Source organism: Halichoerus grypus, chromosome 3 (genome assembly GCF_964656455.1).
Source record: "Halichoerus grypus chromosome 3, mHalGry1.hap1.1, whole genome shotgun sequence".
NCBI classification, from domain to species: Eukaryota; Metazoa; Chordata; class Mammalia; order Carnivora; family Phocidae; genus Halichoerus; species Halichoerus grypus.
The window spans coordinates 88,005,615-88,022,605 of NC_135714.1; the positions used below are offsets into that span (position 1 = coordinate 88,005,615).

Here is a 16,991-nt window from a genome sequence, read left to right on the forward strand (position 1 = left end):
AAAGAAAACTTTCCCATTGCTGAGACCGATGTTTAGAAGATGCACATGGTGATGCTTAGATAAACAGCATGGGCACAAAGTAGGAACTCAATTAACATTGTGGGTTGAGTCAATGATTTAGGTTATATCCAGAGTAGGAATTATTATAAGAGGAGATAACAACTACAAATGTTTCCCTAACTTAATCAGTATGTTTTATCATAACAAAGACATATCTATAAAACGGTATTTACAGTATGCACTGGTTTAGAAAAAATTGACAACACACTGGCCAGCCCTTTCCTTCCCTTAGAGCATTCAGCACTATAATTTTTGGAAGCTGACTAAATCAAGTACTTAGGAAACTTTGATACATTGTAAGAACAAAAAGTTAAAAAAAAAACACATCTCTGTGAGGACAAGTCACCATTTTTCAAAACTTAGAAATTAAGATGAATAATTTGCTTTCTCATATGTTAACAAGGAATAAAATGTAAAAACTTCATGCAACTCAATCAGAATTCTATTACATTTACTGGAGGATATTTAAGTGTATAATAAAATGACCTAATTATTTATTTCACAATATTTAAATTGAGCCACAGTAATAATCACAAATCCAGAACTATCCATTCAACTGCCTTCCATACAGACAGTGACCCCCCCTGATGGAGCTGCAGGATTTATATCATGGAGTAAGACAGCAGGATGGCAGGCTTTGTTCTGAGCTTTTTGACCTCATCCTTGTGCATAGTCCTGAAAGCCCACAACATCATTTTTTGAGACCCATAGAAAACCTTATTAATACTTATCTCCATAATGTCCAAATATTTGAACATTATGAAGTAGGGAGTCCGTGGGATATTCACCCAAACTTGCCTATGGCTATGCATTTGAATCTAGTCCCTCTGTGTTACCAGTGGACAGGACATTCAAGCTTCTGATTAGGTCTGTGATTCTTTACAGAAAATGTTGGTTTGAATTTCCATTTACTTTGACTGCATCCCAGCAAACCAATCTATTTGCTATTGTCTTCTGGGCAAAATGCCTGGGCTTTGTAAAATTGAATATGAACTCCTACTGAAAAGGAAAAATAAACCCGAGGAAAATAAACTTCAATTGTTGGTGTTCTCTTCTGGGTCCTTACCTTTCCGTAGCCTTTTTTTTTTTTTTTTAAGATGTATTTATTTATTAGAGAGAGAGAGAGCAGGGGATTGGCAGAGGGAGAGGGAGAGAGAGAATCTCAAGCCGACTTCCTGAGGAGCACAGAGCTGGGGGGGGGGTACTCCATCCCACAACCCCCAGACCATGACCTGAGCTGAAACCAAGAGTTGGAAGCTCAACTGAGTGAGCCACCCAGGTGCCCCTTACCTTCCTGTAGCTTTAAATGAGCGCATTTTTCACAACAGTGATGCTCAACCTTTGATTAATTTCAGGAGCATTTTCATTTGGGGGAAACTTCTGTAGTGGCCTCTTACAGCTGTGTGTTTGGGGGCTGCCCTGCATATATTTTTGTTATAGTAGTTTTTAATTACCATAGATAAATTATTGTTTACCTACATGATTTCTGCAATAGGCACCTAGAGATATCTCTGGATTATTTTTGTTTATTATATGGAATCACCCATAAGCCAGTGCAAATTCTAAAAATCATTACCCTGCCCAGAAGTAGAAATGAACATAAAATTTATCATTTAAATTCAATAAAGTTTTGGCCACATTCTAATTCATCCAAGTTAGAATCTGAGACTGCCATTGTTTACTTTGAAAACTGCCCAGCAGGTGTATGAATAGCAACTCCAAGAAACATAGAGCCTTGACCATTTTTTAGGAAGGCAACACCCTTCTAAAAACATAACTGCTGAGCTCATCAAAGAAACCACAGCCCCGGCGCCTTGTGCTCCAAAAGCTACGGAAGAGCGCAATGTTCACTTGAGCAAAGAACTAGTCTTTCACTGTTTATTTTGGTTACGGTCGCTTGTCCTTAAAGAGAAGCAAATCAATTAGCAGGACGAATGACACGGTAGTTAGTCACCGAAGGGAAAGTATTATTAGCCCATTAACTTGGAGCAGCCTTCCAGCGCACACCTAGAGTTAGCCACCGAGCGGACCTATGACGACCCCTGCCAGGCAACCTTGTGAGGTTTGGAAACCCACCTCTTCGACCTAGGCCTGGGCGACACCCTTTGAATAACCGCTGGTGTCCCCAAGCCCACTCACGCCGACATCAAGAAGCAGTTCCCGAATAAGGCAAGGTACGGGGTGGGGGATCCCTTCCCGGCCCCATCCTTAAAAGTTGCCGTGAGTGGCACCCGAAGAAGTTTCCCAGATTGACCTCGGTCACCGCTCAAGGAGGTCCGCTCTGGGCCCTCAGGCTTTCCGCCGGGAGCCAATCGGCCCTGCCTGCCAAGCCCCTCCTTCCCTGCACCTTTAATGGCTGAGAGAGGGGAGGGTCGGCTGGGGTTTTCTCCTTAAGAAGTCGCACCGGTTTTTCGAGCTCCGCTCTGCGCCTGGACAGCCACGGCAGCGGGAGCGGGCGCTGCCGCCACCGGGCCGCGGGTGAGTCACTGTTTGGAAATGGAGTGGGCGGGCGAGGGTGTGAGAGAATGAATGATGTCAGGAGCGCGCAGGGCGGCGGGCGGGGAGAGCGGGCCGCCGGGCCGCGGTAAACACCGAGCGCCGCGCCGCGCCGCGCCGCGGGCAGAGCGGGCGGGGAGACCCCGCCCTCGGCGCGCACGGAGCCGTCCTCGGCCGCCGAGCCCGGCCGGTGCTGCAGCGCCGCCGGGAGCGGCCTCGCGGGGCGGCGGCCGCGGGAGGGACCCGGAGAGCGGCTTCCCTGGCGGGGCCGCGGCGCACACGGCGAGACCCCGAGCAAACTTTCTAGCGGCTTCGGCCCGGGGGTGGCTGCGGCAGTGGGCTCCGTCCCCTAGCCGGTCCCCGCCCGGGTGCTGGTGCCTTCCGCTGGGAGCGTCGGGAGCCCCGGCCGAGAGCGGGTAAGGAGCGCTCGGAGGGGCCGGGGAGGAGATGGGGCTGAGAAGCCGCGCGTCGCGCGCCGCGCGGGGAGGGGGAAGGTGGCTGGCGACCGCGGACGTGGCTCTAATTCGGCCCCCGCGCGCCCCGCCCCAGGGCATCCTTCGCTGGTGTTGCCTGGTAGGGGGTGGATGTGTGGCTGAGGCTTCTTGCTCTGAGCGTTCGTCTCATTCATTTGCAACCATTTCGGGGAACTCGGTCCTGGCGTTGAAAGGACACAGATTAAACCATACATTGTCCAGAGCCACTCCGGAGGGCAGGACTGAAGTTCAGGAGGTGGAGGAGGGACTGTCTTTTTCTTCTCTGAGAGCCACTTACGATGTGTGAACAGCAATAGTCCAGCCCTGGGCTGCCCACCCTGAAACCTTGAAACGTTTGGCATTCCCCAGCCACTCTGCTTAAGGAAAGGGAGGGTTGGCTTCTCCGGGCAAACGGGTGGGAATGGACCCGTCCACCTCTCCGAGATACGGATAATCGTCAATAACCTGCAGCCACCTCTTGAAACAACTCAGATGTTCTGTCATCTTTTATATCTATTTTCAGTCTTTGCCATTCTTCTGTTTCATCTCGTCTGCTCTGATAGGACCTCAAAACATTTTGACGTGTATGGTAAATTTTGAAGAGATTCCACTGTTCAGTGACTCTAGGTTGGGCGTGGATTTTGAATTTAAACTTAACTTTGCAAATCCTTGGTGTCACTCGTACTCTCATCTATTAACGGTGGGTTCTCAGTCACATTAAACACTCTGACTCGGTAAAATGGGACTGTAACTACAGATGATAGTAACGAGGGTTTTAGAGCGAGAAAGACCTAGCATAATGTCTGGCACAAAGCAGACCCCAACCGATTGTAACTGTTTATGTATAAATCATGGTGTATTCCAGAGCTGGCATGAGTGAGAACCAATTAGTTTCCACAAAATTTGCTGTTATAAATTTGGTGGGCTGGGGTTTCGGGTGGGAAATCCTTTGGCAAGTTCCTTGGGTCTTCAGAAGGAAGTTAAGCGTTTCACTGTGGATACCCGAAAGGGTTTTGATTGCCCCCCCCATTTCAGTGGAACTGCCCTTCACTGTTTTAAACAGATTCAGAGCAACCCCCCAAAGTGAAAAACCTGGGATTTGGAGGAAGACTGGACAGGTGGAAAACTCTAACCTTACCTTTTTTTTTTTTCTTCAAAATAGGCAGTGCAGAATTTCCTTTTTATAGTCCTTTCCTTGGTTTGTTGCTAGTCTTAACTCACTGTAGTCTTCGGTTGAAGTGTTGTTTTACGAGTTAATATTTAATTTGGTTTCTTTAGTTTTCATTTTTAAGTAAAGCGGGTTGACTTAGGAACCTGGAGGGAAATACTGGAAACCATTGGGTTGCTGCCTCCTGGCCTCAGTTTCTCTTCTCCTGGGATTTTATAAAAGCCCAAGGAAATATTTGGAAGGATAGGAAGTATTTGCTCGGGCATTATTGGAAACATTTGTTCTTAACCATATCTACAACAGCTTTAAGGGTCAAAGGTCACTGGGAATTTTTGACACCACATGATGTGGAAAGGTCTTGGGCTTTGGAATCCAGAAGACCTGAGGCTATCTGGATGGTTAACTTACTTGCCATATATGAGCAAGTGACTTAAACTCTTGGGTTTGGGAGGGACTTTAAACAAAATATAGGGCAAAATAGAAATAATCTTACATCTATTAAAATAGACAATGGAATACAAATGGGAACTTTTTTAAAGAAGTGATACTTTGAAGTGAGTTTGGGGGGGCAGTGACAATTACTGAGAATTCTAGACAGTTTTGGACTAGAGTAGCCTACCCACCTTTACCTAGTCTCTTATGGAGTAATTGACTCCTCTAACCTGAACTATCAGACATTTATTCACTTCATTCCATTGTTAAACATTTAGTGAGCAGCTACTATATTCTAGCCACTATGCTAGGTACTGGTGATGCTAACATGAAGGAGATTTTGTAAATGTCCTTGAAGCTTACAGTCCAGTAGAGAGCGCCCCTTGCCTTTGATGATGGGGGGTGGGGGGAAGGAGCCAAAAAGGAGGAGAGGATGGGGAATTGGGAGGAAACCAGAAGTGAGTAGGCTCCCATAGGCTGCCTCCCACTGGTAATGCAAGATCCAGTGGCTTTACAATGAGTCCTGAATTGGGGCTCATAAATTCTTAGGGGGATGAACAATGCAAATATGCCTTGCTTTGTCCAATAAAAATATTAGAGACAAGTTAGGCCGTTAAGTTAAAATAATTTCAAATGAACCCCAGAGCAAACTTGTTTAAATGAAATCTGAAGGGTAAATTCAGCTAAACCAAGATTTATTGACTGTGAGCAAAGCACTATGGTAGCTTTTTAAGAAGATAATACTGTGTGAGAATATTCCAATTTGTTAAATTTTCCCTATATAATAAGTAGTATATTACTTAACAGAAGTTTAGAAGTACAGATTAAACAAACCAGCGATCACCCAGAAAAATCACTTAATGTTATATCCTCAAATTCTTTTTCACCCCTGTGTGGTCATATAACACAAAGAGCTAACGTGTTGAGAACACTGATTTAGAGAAATTAAATAACTTGCCTGAGGTTGCACCTGCTAGAAAGTCATTCTCTACGAAACTGAGTTTATTCCCTACACATGGTTTTCTAATTGCTTTTTTCATCCAAATATGGACATCTTTATCACTAAAATACTCTTATACAGCAGCTTTTATAGTTTTCTATTCTCTGGCTGCATCCCCAGCTGAACCAATCCCCTATTTTGGGACAGTTAGTTTCCAGTTTTACTATTTTAAGCAACTCTGCACTAAGTATCCTTCTAGCTATATCTAAGTGTCTATCCATGATGATTTTGGTCATTTTGCGTTTTAAAAAGGGAATAATAATGTTTAATGTAGCTGCTTTTTTTTTTTTTTTTTTTACCATATTCAGAATTAGAAAACTTTCTCTTTAAAATTTAGGAGTTTGAATTTCTGTGTTCCTTTAGTGTTTCTCATAAGATTTCAGCAATAGGATCAACATTCTCTGTGGAGCTGCACAATAGGTCAGTAGCTCATTACGCAAGGGATTTATCTGATGAAAACAGAACACACAGGCTTTCTTAAAGAGATATTTGGGCTTGTATTTTGTTATTAGCCATAAAGCTAAACTTTTGTGGGCAAATAGAGCAGAATGGAGCAGTGCTAATTTTGCCAGGTAGCTCTCTACAAGAAATTCTACTTCCACAATTTGCCTCCTTAGCACCCAGAAAGATGGACAAGTTAAAAATTTCAGACATTGCCTTTAGCAGATTTATCACTACACTAGGTTTAGACCAAGCTCCATCACTTTTAAATAGGTCACCTTTTTAAAAACCTTCTGCATTTGTTGTTTGATCTCTTGAAAAGCGTATCATTGGTAAGACATTTTAGGGTTGATTTAATGAAAGTGCAATAAATTTCCATTTGCTAATTTTCATTATAGATATAAAGCATTTCTTCATTTAAGCATTCTCAGGTTTTATGATAATATCATACCCTCTTTGCTACCCTGAGTCAGAATTTAAATTTTGCTTTGGGTTTATTTTTACATTTCCAGTGCTAGTTACTTTATCCTCACGGTTTTGATAAAGGATGTTGGATTATGAGTAGTGGTCAATTCAGCTTCTTCATACAGAAACTCAGATCAGTTCTATTTATTAATTTCTAACAACAAGTTGCAATTCAAAGCAGAATGTAAAGAAACAGGTAATAGAATAAAAAGCATAAAAAGGGGGGCGCTTGGGTGGCTCAGTCGGTTAAGCGTCTGCTTTAGGCTCAGGTCCTGATCCCGGGGTCCTGGGATCCAGCCCCTCATCAGGCTCCCTGCTTAGCGGACGCTCTGCTTCTCCCTCTCCTTCAGCCCCTCCCCCTGCTCGTGTTTTCTCTCTCTCTCTCAAATAAATAAAATCTTTAAAAAAAAAAAAGGATAAAAAGGGTAAGCTGTTATTTGCTGATTGGTTTTCTCTGCTACCAAACCTAATTTGATGATTTGCTTACAGTTTAAGATTCAGTTTTACAATTTTGTGTGTTAGTTTGATCATGTCACTTAAAATTTTCAAACCAAACTTGGCACGTTCTTAGATTTTTTTTTTTAAAGCAGCATTAAGTGGATTGATTGTTGTGTATGTACGTCTTTCAATATATCCCTTCGTACTGTTAAAAAAAGAATAAAACCACATATTAAAATTGTTAAAGAGGAGGGGGTGAAAGGAAATAAAGGTATCAAATTCAAAACCGAACTGTCAGAAAAGACAGCCAGCTGCTAAAAGTCAAATCAGGTGAAAGACTCTGGAAGGGCCCCTTCAGGTAAATGTCACTTCTTTGCCTGGTAGTGCCTGTGCCGAGGTTCTTTTATCGTGATACATTTCACCTGTGGGAAGAAAGATGCCCAGTTGTCAGCGCTAGTCTCAGGCAGAATTGGGAAGGAGCTGAGATACCCACCTTCGGGCATCCTTGACTCTTTTAAGTTTGCCTGGCAGTACTCGCTTCACCTAGAAAGTCTCCATGAGTATCTGAATAAAGGCAAATTGCTCCCCAACTGAAACAATGGAACTGGGGGCATCATATTTATGGAGAATTGGGGGGATGCGTGTCTACCCCTGGAACTTAATTACCTCTTTTTATTAGGATGATTAGAAATGCAAAATATGTGATAAGAATTAAACTCTTGAAACGCTTTTCCGTGAATGGGAAGGAACTGAAGGGAGGAGGGGCTCTGGAGGTGGAGAGACCGCTGCAGAAACAAGGATGGGAATGTGCCAGAGGCAATTCTGTGTCCCCTGGGAGGCCTGCTGGGAATTGGCTCCTCCTCTTGGAACTGGGGTCCTGGGGCATCCTGGAGGGGCTGGCCTGGCAGGGGTGCAAACGTATGTCACAGGCCTCCTTGGCCCGTTCCGCTCATGAGACTCATCCTGGGAAGGCACCTCTTAACACCCACTCCACTGAACACTCCACTGGAAGGGGTTAAAAATTACTTTAGGCAATACGATCTAGCATCTAGAGAAAACGTGAAGGAATGAGTTTTCATTTAGGGGTAAGGAAGTGGGTCAAAGAAAGAATACGTGGTTTGGGATCATGGACCACTTAGCTAATTGAGATGCCCTGGAGGCGAACTTTTAGATGGCAGTCCGTCTCCAAAGAGGAGCAGAGATCTCTCAGGAAAATACTTGCGTGGAGGTAGCTGAACGTGAAGCCAAGCCTTTGAAACAGAGCTGGCCCTCCAGGCTTGTCACACCCAGGAGCTGGAGCAAAGCCGGTAAAATAGTAATGGTTAAATAATGGGAGAGACTGGAGATAGCATTTTTAAATCTACATTAGAACCTCTCTTCATCTTCAGACTGACCTGCAAAATAGAAACTGTGCGCTCTCCACTGTGGAGGTAGGGAAACAATTTTTAGAAAGGTTAGCGTACTCAAGGCTGCAGAGCTGGTAGGAAGTAGAGCAAGGGCTTGAAGTGAGGGCCAGCTGATTCTAATGCCCTGCACTGCCCAATATCCCTCAAGGCTTTCTGTAAGCTTTCCACTCGCTTTGGAGATATGGCAGTTTGGGGGGGGGGGTAATATATTTTGATACGGGATTGTGTGTTTACCATGGGATGCTTTTCTGGTCTGTGCTGATTTAAGGTCATGGAGGAATGCCAGGGAGGTGAACACACACAGGCTTAGGCCCACCTGGACAAATGCACATCTCAGAAAACAGGAGCAGCTGTGTGAAATACGAGGTCTCAGGGCCTCCTAAAGAAAGACGCACTCACTGGGGAGGACAGTGGGGTGTTGTGAGACCCAACACCACTGCTCACCACTAGGTGACCTTGGGCACCTTCCTCAGATGAACCTCCATTTCCTGGCTGTAAAAAGGGAATAAAATATTTACTTCAGAAGGTGACCATATGACGTATAAAACTTTGTGAGTAAAGCATTGAGGGTAATGCTTGGTTCATATAAATACTCAGTGGCTTAGCGTCCATTGTTTTTTCGCATGCAAGCTGCATCTCAGACTTTTAAGGACAAAGTGTTCAATCCTATTACCTCAAAAATCAAGTTATCTCTTATTTCTTTTGTAATAGAAGAGCCGTTTGTCACATCCTGCGTGTATTGGTAGGGTCTGGGTCCTGTCGTTCACCCTTCCGCTCGTCCTTCTCGTGGGGGTGAGAATAAAATCATGGCAGTTGTTTGTACAGTGCCATCGAATTCAAGAACTTTCATAAGAAGTAGATCTCATCAGCTGTGAATGCTGCAAAGCTTTCAAAGCAGCAATCACCATATGCCGGGCCTCTCAGCAGATGCCAGGAGGCTTCATGTCGCCTCACAGCCACCACTGTGCCCTACAGAGCTCAGCCTTCTGAGGAGTATTGTACCATGAACCCCACTGTCCCAGAAGATGCCCGGGGCCATTAAGAATCACAGACCCCACTGTCCTCCCCGATGCTGTGCGTCTTTCTTTAGGAGGCCCTGAGACCGTTTATTTCACACAGCTGCTCCTGTTTTCTGAGATTCGCATTTGTTCTGCAAGTTGTTTAACGTCCAGTTATGACCCCGCCCCCAGTAGCTACCAACTTTAATAGCAACAGAGGGCATTGTTTTTGTTAAGTTAAATATATATGGGGGTGTGTGTGTGTGATATATCCTCTATGATGAATTGGTTAGTGCTGAGAAGTACACTCCCTTGGAATACAGTTTGATTGGCAAGTTATAAGCAGTAGGCAGGAACATTTCAAATTGTATTTACCAGATACTGAAAGCACTCACTATTTGTCAGGATTTTTTTCTGAGCACTTAGAACTTATTTACATCTCCCCAAATACTCTGAGGCGCATATTATCATCCCCATTTTAAGGATCCGCATTTGAGACAAAGGTTAAGTCGCTTGCCTAAGGTCACACAGCTGGTAGGCAGAGTTAGGTTTTGAAAGCAGACAGTTTGGCTGCAGAGTTGAACCACCACACTGGTGATTATAGAACCTAGCATGTATCTCACAATTTGGGTCCCCTCTGTGTCCTTGCACATGTAGTTTTACTGAAGGAAACCTCACACCTGTCCAAACATGAGATCCCTGTGACTTACCATGTGGAGGGTTAAACTAGGTCCTATATTTCAGTATCAGTATTGAAAGATGGCAATATTTAATTTTCAATACGGTATTGTCAAACATTTTTTTTTTAAGATTTGTATTTATTTGAGAGAGAGCATGAGCCACGGGAGGGGCAGAGAAGCAGACTGCCCGCTGAGCGGGGAGCCAGACATGGGGCTTGATCCTAGGACTCTGGGATCACTACCTGAGCCGAAGGCAGACGCTTAACTGATGGAGCCACCCAGGTGCCCTGTCAAACATAGTTTTAAAGATTGTATTTGAGAGAGAGAGAGCACGAGTGGGACGGGGGGGCAGAGAGAGAGAGGGAGAAGCAGACTCCCTGCTGAGTCTGCGGGGCTCGATTCCCGGATCCTGGGATCATGACCTGAGCCGAAGGCAGACGCTTAACCAACTGAACTATGCTGGTGCCCCTCAAACATTTTTCTCTAAAAGTTTCTGAGTGTTCAGTCAGGCTTGGTGTTGAGTCTGGGAAAGAAGTACATTCTTCCATTCCCCTGAAGGGTACATTCGACTCAGCAAGAAGATCTGCAATCTTATGCCTGCTACTCTAATGATACTTATTTTTTTAAGTTTTAGGGCTTTCACCTATTATAGTTGAAAGTCCTATTGGAGGAGAGTAGCTTGTGCATGTGAGGTTTCATTGACTGTTTTCTAATTAGTATTGAAGATGGTGGTAGGCAGAGTAATGGCCCCCCCAAAGGTTTCACATCCTGATCCCCAGAATCTGTGTATCCCTTATGTTATATGGTAAGAGGGAATTAAGGTTGCAAATCAGCTGATGTTACCATATGCAGATTAGCCTGGATTATCTGGTTGGACCCAGTGGAAAAGAGAAGGCCAAGAGTCAGAACCAGAGAGTCAGAACTAATAGAGCTTTGAGTTTAAAAAAGTCAAAGGACCATTGCTGGCTTTGAAGATGGAAGGGGGCCACGAGCCAAGGAATGTATGCAGTTTCTAGAAGCTGGAAAAGGCAGGGAACTAGATTCTTCCTTAGGGCCTCCGGAAAGGAATGCGGCCCTGCTGACACTTGGATTCTAGCCCAGTGCAACCCGTTTTGTACTTTGACCTACAGAACTGTAGAAAATAAATGTGTGTTGTTTAAGCCACTGAATTTGCAGTAACTTGTTACAGCAGCAAAGGGAAACTAATAGAGTTACCAGAACAATCTGCGTTTGGTTCTGTTCCTTAGGCCAGCCCCGGGAAAGCTGCTTAATCTCATGATTTATGGTTATGGGCACATCAGGTGTAGCAAGTGTTTGCATTTTGGGGGCTATCCTATTTTACGTGCAAAAATAATGACTTTGGGGGTGGAGGGAATTAACTTGATAATTCTATACATTTTCACACTTAGCAAATGTTTAAAATGCCAGTACCAAGGTTTTAGCAAAAAAAAGTATGGGTTTTGGAGAGTTGCTGGACAGCAATGTGACTGCACCCCACGGAGTGGTGGTCACCACCCTGCATTTGTTTGGGGGTAAGATGATAATCCAAGTGTGGTAGAGCTGATCATTTGAGTTTTGACTCCAGATTCCCTTTAATTTTTTAAAATTTGCTCTTTGCTTATCTAGCAATGTTAATATGCATTCTCTGAGAGCAAGGATACATCTATGCAAGGGCTTCCCAAACTATAACGAATTAAATAAAAGATGGTATAGTTCATTGGATCATCTATAGTAAGTATCCAAAGGGTTATAGGCCCCCTGAGTAGGTGATATCTTGGAATTGAAGCATCAATTATTGATATTAAAAATAACAATTTTAATGGATGGGTTTTTTTTTGAAGGAATCCTCCCATAACTAATCTTACATTGTGATTTGGAAACAACTTCTATTAATTAAGGAATTAATTACTTTGTTACAATGTAGAAATAGCAGTGTAGGGAATAAAATCTTGGGAATTTTCCCGTATAAAAAATGAAATAAGGGCTAATGGAAGATTTTTAAAAACAATTTTAAAGAAGTGTGGGTGGAAAATTAGCTGAATGGCATAAATATATATATATATATACATATATATATATATAACAGTTTCTGGGGGGAGAGACTGCCTTGTATAGAAATATTTTAGGGGCGCCTGGGTGGCTCAGTCATTAAGTGTCTGCCTTCGGCTCAGGTCATGATCCCAGGGTCCTGGGATGGAGCCCTGCATCGGGCTCCCTGCTCGGCAGGAAGCCTGCTTCTCCGTCTCCCACTCCCACTGCTTGTGTTCCCTCTCTCGCTGTTCCTCTCTCTGTCAAATAAATAAATAAAATCTTTAAAAATATATATTTTAAATATTGGAAACTCTTAAAACCAAGAGTTAGGACATTTTCTTATTTGCATTTCCTTTAAATATACCCTTTTTAGATTTGGAGTCACTGTGTTAGTTTAGGGGGGAAATTATAGACGTATAAAAAAAAGTAGGATTGATTTCCTCTTATAAATGTGAAGGTTTGGAAAAAACTCAAAACGATGTGGAGGAAAGAAAGTTTTGGTCTGTGTTCTAAAATGCTTTGGGCGGAGATTTTTCTAGGCTCTCGCTTCTCTAGTCTAGAAACTTCCTGAGCCTCGGCTACGGGGGTGCAGTGACCCTATACGACTCTTGACTCATTTGCTTGCACTTTATCCCCATCAAGTAATTCTTGGTGAATGGTTCGCTTTTCCCTGCCAATAGCTCCATAGCAGAATGAGGATGTCTAGGTTATGTAGGAGGCCTGGTAGCCTTCACTCGTACCAGGAGGTACCTATCCCATCTCCTAGCCTTCATTGATAAGTTAATAGACTGATGTTTTCTGTTGCCTCTTTCATTAGTATGAATCAGCTCCCGAGCTTCTCTCTCCTGGGTGAACTGATGAAAGAGTTTCTGGGCAAAGACGAGACCTGGGACCAATGTGCTGCCCTGTCCTCCCCCCAGGAGGTAACCATCCACTAAGAACCCAGGGTTGTCCAGTAGAAATATATATGAGCCACACATGTTAGTAACATACATAATTTGAGTTTTCTGCCAGCCACATTTTTTTAAATAAAAAGTTAAAAAAGTGAAATTAATTTTAAGAACATATTTTAACTCAATATATCAAAATGTTATTTCCTATTATCCATTATGATCAATCTAAAAATTCTTGACCTGTTTATACATTTTTTTCCTAAATCTTTGAAATCCGGCATGTATTCTGCTCTCACAGCACATCTCTACGTGGATTGACCACGTCCCACGTGCTTAGTCACCACGTGTGGCTAGCAGCTACGCTACTGCGCAGTGCATCTCTGACCAGCTTTATCCTTAAGCAGTAATACCCTCTGTGAATCTGGAGAGAATTCTTTAATAGTTGCCATCCAGTGATTCTGGTAGGTTGTATAAAAACTGAATGATGTCATGGAGTCGCCTTGGTGAGCTCCAGAGAAAGCTGGTTCTGGTGCCTTTTGCTAGAACGAGTGAACAACAGGCTGAACAGTACAGTGGAACATGTCTCTAAGGTTGTCGGTAACGTAAATGTGTGAATTTCAATGTCAGGAGGTGTGCCTGGGCCTAGAAAAGAATTATTTAGATAATTAGGCTCGTGCTTACAGAAAAGATGACTGTTCACATGCATTTGTGAGCTGTGATACCCTGGGATGTGTGCGGCGTCTGGCCTGGCCCCAGCCCCCGGGCTTCAGGGCATTTAACTCCTCTCGTTTCTCACCTCACTGTTCGACCTGTTTATCTGCCACTGTCTTCATCCTGTCCTTGCCCTGTTTATATGTATAATGCTGCTCACTAGTTACACCCTTGCTCAGTTGCTTATTGTAACAATTTGAGAAGCAAGACTCCTGTAAAACCTAGATGACAGAAACCATCGCTTGATATCAAATATCCGTCTGCCAGGAACTTTAAGATTAGAGTATAAGAAGGCCTAGGCATGGAGTGAGAGGGAGAGAAGGAAGGGAAGGGTGCAGGTCTGTGTGGGAAAATAACTAAAAGCAGAGGGTTTCAGAGCAAAAAATTCCCCAGCTCCTGGGCAAGCCACTGTTGTCACGAAATTCCAAGATAGGTTGCTTTGGGTTTCATAAGTGTATTGACTGATGCAAACACTCCACGACACAGACAGTTGAGACATAGTCCCAAGCCCTTCTCAGTTTCTTCTGAAATTGATTAACACGCTAAACACAGTGTTTTGAGCATTTGCTATGTGCTAGACTTTATTCTTGATTCTAGTGAGTCAGTGAACAGGAGTCGAGGTTTCTACCCTCATGGAGATTTTTGGAGTTGATGTGTTGAGAGAAGAAAAGATGCTGCAAAGAAAGGTTGAGCCATGTAAACAAGTAAGACCAATACCTAAACAAGGTCAAGTTCAAGTTGGATCTGTTCTTTAGAGGCAGCATGGTCACCTGGTGACCAGAGTGACTGGGAAAGCCTGCTCCAGCCCGGTCAGGAGAGGCTCTTTGGAAGCCGCGGGACTCGCACTGAGGTATAAAGCATGAAGGGAAGGGCGTGTGCTTGGTCACACAAGAAGCGGGTGGGGGAAGTGGTGAGACTGGCGGGATCCGGCAGGGTGGGGCTTTGCAGACTTGGGCGGGAGGATGAGCCTTCTTGCAAATGCCATGAGAAGGTGTCTCGAAGTGGTCTAAAAGGGAGCAGGCATGATTTACATTGGTGACAGACTCTGGGGGCTGGGCAGAGAAGGAAGCAAGAGGGGCCGAGAGTAGAAGCAGGATCAGTTGTGAGGCCACTGCCCGAGGAGGGATGCGGCCGGCAGCAAGGGGGCAGGGTTGGAGAGGGAGAGCCCTGGACAGATTGCAGAGGGATGGAAGTAGGACTGACAAGATTTATGGGGAGGCTTGGATGAGTGACGCAAGCGAGTAGAAGTCAAGCAGGACTCCGGGGTGAGAGAGTTGCAGGGAATGGAGTTCTCTTCTGGCCACCGGTTAGTTTGAGTTGCCTGTTAGCCCTTCCTAAAGGAGACAGATGTCAGCCAGTCGTGACCAAGGGACCCGCACTTGGGGGTGAAGTCGGGGTCTGAGCTGTTTGGGGAATCTGCCGTCACCTAGGGGGATTTCACAGGCAGAGAAGAGAGCCAGAGATCAGGCTCCAAGCAATGGCAGGAGTTGAGAGATGGAGTAGGAGACCATGGAGGAACCAGTGAGGCAGGAGGAGGACCAGAAGAGATGCCGACAGAATCCGGTGTCTAGAGCAGGATGGGGTAATCAGTGCTGTTGTAAGTTCTTGAGAAGTTGAGTAAGAGAACACAGTATTTGCTGGGTTTACCAATATGGAGGATTCCTTTAGGTGGTGATCTTGTTTTTTAGAGAAGTGATTTAAGGCACAAATGATTTGATCTCCAGCGTCCCCTGCAGTGGACTTTCCTCACTCTCTCCCTTCTCCACATCATCCCTGTGGCCTAGGTGTTCTCTCTTTGTTCCAGAAGTACTGAGGCCTTTCTCTGTCCCTGGACTACCATATCGGAACATGATTTTAGGTTCTTTCGGACTGAGCTCCTTAACAGCAAAATTTATAGGGTGGTTGTTGTTTTGTTTTGTTTTGTTTGTACATCCTAGCATGATGCAGACACTCAATACACGTTTTCTCAATCAATGTGTTGAGTATTTTTGAATACTGTGTTTTTGCTTGTGTTATTTACCCCTGTGTTGTGGCAGGCAGAGGCCAAGGAAGAGCACAGAAGTTTTCAGATTCTCAGTCTGCTGCCCTCTGCCTTCTACAGCCGTGGTCTTGCTGGGCTGAGGTTAGCTTTTGCTCAGGTTTGGCCCCTTCCCCCCTCCCCCCCATCCCCTCTTCCCCCCGCACCACTTACCAGAGGCTGCTTTGGAAGCCTTCCTTAGCTCTGGGCTTCCCTCAGTCCTCTCTTCTTAGCCCTTTCATGCATAACTTGTACCTTCTTGGGAGCCACATGTGAGCAGCTGTGGAGATCACTTCCCTATTTCAGAAACCGCTTCTTGTCCCCACCTTCAAATTCTTTGGGTGAAGTCATCTGCAATTACTCCATACAATTTACCTACCACTTTTACCCCATTGCATACTTAACGCGTCTTAAAGGCCTTGAAGCAACTGATTATAGCAACCTCAAGAGGGTTCTTTTTAGCAAGTTTTTCATTCTTTTCTTCTTCCGTGTGTGTGTGTGTGTGTGTGTGTGTGTGTGTGTCTGTGTGTGTGTGGTTATTTTCCCACCAGGGCTGTGTGGGGAGAATTTTTTTCTTCTACACTATTTCTATCACTTTGTTTTCTACTTCATCATCCTCCCGTTGCAACACCGCAATTATCCTAGTTGCTGTGGAGATATTAAGTGCATTGCTAATAATGGAGGATTATTCCTTTAGGTGGAAGAGTAGAAGCAAGAGGAGAATATAAATCTTTTTGTGCAAATGTTTCCTAGTAACCATAACTAAGTGGTACTAAAGACTGTGGTGCAGAAATGTCTATATGGGGTTGGCTTATGTTTTTAGAAAGGATTGGCTTTCTTAATTAAAGAAAATATTAATTTAAGCTTCTGGTCCTCTTAGAGATTAATTCCCTAGTTTAATACTTTACTATTCATTCTTTAGTTTATATTCTTTGTCTAGTAGGACGTTGTCCCATATAGACCAAATTTTTTGTGGACTTCATCTTTTAAAATTTATTTCTTAAAACCTTTTTTTTAAATAAGAAACCTTTAAAAAAACTTTACTGAAGGATACACATTTTAATATTGTTCATCTGATATTTATCTCATGAGATCTTGCAGTTTTCCGTGGACTTTTTTTTTTTTTAAGATTTATTTATTTTAGGGGCACCTGGGTGGCTCAGTCGGTTAAGCGTCTGCCTACGGCTCAGGTCATGATCTCAGGGTCCTGGGATCAAGTCCCGCATCGGGCTCCCTGCTCAGCAGGGAGCCTGCTTCTCCCTCTGCCCCTTCCCCCTGCTCA

General features: G+C 44.1%; 1 protein-coding gene across 4 annotated transcripts in view; it reads left to right on the forward strand.

Moving 5' to 3' along the window:
• The first annotated feature begins 1,794 nt into the window (after positions 1-1,794).
• SGMS2 (sphingomyelin synthase 2) overlaps positions 1,795-16,991 on the forward strand; it is an 82,799-nt gene continuing 67,602 nt past the window's right edge. Inside the window, exon 1 of one of the 4 annotated variants that reach the window (XM_078069054.1) lies at positions 1,795-2,538. The gene's annotated coding sequence lies outside the window, so the exon portion shown is untranslated. Of the gene's footprint in view, positions 2,539-2,624; positions 2,973-16,991 lie in introns of those variants that run through there. The other 3 variants (XM_078069055.1, XM_078069056.1, XM_036119915.2) reach the window with 3 other exon arrangements.